This window comes from Oryctolagus cuniculus, chromosome 3, assembly GCF_964237555.1.
Source record: "Oryctolagus cuniculus chromosome 3, mOryCun1.1, whole genome shotgun sequence".
NCBI classification, from domain to species: Eukaryota; Metazoa; Chordata; class Mammalia; order Lagomorpha; family Leporidae; genus Oryctolagus; species Oryctolagus cuniculus.
The window spans coordinates 17,218,222-17,219,493 of NC_091434.1; the positions used below are offsets into that span (position 1 = coordinate 17,218,222).

General features: G+C 42.3%; 1 pseudogene; it reads right to left on the minus strand.

Moving 5' to 3' along the window:
- Window positions 1–337: 337 nt before the first annotated feature.
- LOC127491835 (activated RNA polymerase II transcriptional coactivator p15 pseudogene) lies at window positions 338–1,059 on the minus strand (annotated as a pseudogene).
- Window positions 1,060–1,272: the final 213 nt, after the last annotated feature.

Consider the following 1,272-nt stretch of genomic DNA (forward strand, 5'->3'; position numbering starts at 1 on the left):
CTCATTTTTAAATTCCAACCACCAATCATGTAACATTTTTATTGAAATTTGGCTGGTTTATTCTCTGATGTCATTTGGCTTTTCCCCCCAAATTAAATTATTAATATACTGGATTTTTTTAAGATCATAATTACTTGACTATTTTTCACTTAATAAAGGTGACATTAAGCTTCACTCAAAATACTTTTAATAATACACGCTAAAAGATTATTCATCTTACAAATTGTTCTGCAATCCAAATACACTATAGCTTGGAAAACAACATTTAGAAAATAAAAGTCAAGTAAAAAGACAGCGTAATACAACCAGCACATTACAGGTATTTGAGGCTTTGATTTTATGGTTTTCTTACTGCATCATCAATTCAGAAATCTGTTTCCTCAGTGGGCTCCACTGAAGAAATTAAATGTTTTATCTCCCTGGTTTCCATTTCAGGTTCTGGATCCACCCAGAATTCTTGAATGTCAGTTAGAACTTTCTCTTCGGAGTCCAGAGCTCTGATGTACCTTCCCAATCTGAACTATGACAGCATCCCTTTTGCTACTGCTCTGGGAGATGATAGAGCTCTCCGAATCTCATCAGTCTTTTGTTTCTTTACAGGTTTTTCTGGACAACTTGCATTTTCCTCTTTAACTTCTTCTTATTCTTTTTTTTTTTTTTTGACAGGCAGAGTGGACAGTGAGAGAAAGAGAGAGACAGAGAGAAAGGTCTTTTTTCCGTTGGTTCACCCTCCAATGGCCGCTACGGCCGGCGCACCACGTTGATCCAAAGTCAGGAGCCAGGTGCTTCTCCTGGTCTCCCATGCGGGTGCAGGGCCCAAGCACTTGGGCCATCCTCCACTGCACTCCTGGGTCACAGCAGAGAGCTGGCCTGGAAGAGGAGCAACCAGGACAGAATCCAGTGCCCCAGCCGGGACTAGAACCCCGGGGTGCTGGTGCCACAGGTGGAGGATTAGTCTATTGAGCCGCGGCGCCGGCCCCTCTTTAACTTCTTATCATTATCGCTGTCAGAGTCCCTGCCAGATGAACTTGAAGAAACAAGTTCCCTTGACTTAAGCATTGAACTGTTCCTGAAGCTGTTCCTTCCTGCTTACTCAGACCTGGAATTTTGTGTTTTTAAGTTTATTTATTTATTTATTTAGTTTAACCTGAGCTCTGCATCTGGGAGATTTCAAAATGGGTTAGAGGGGTTCATGTTGTGGTGCAGCAGGTTAAGCTACACCCTGTGATGCCGGCGTTCCATATGAACTCAGGTTCAGAGTTCTGGCTGGTC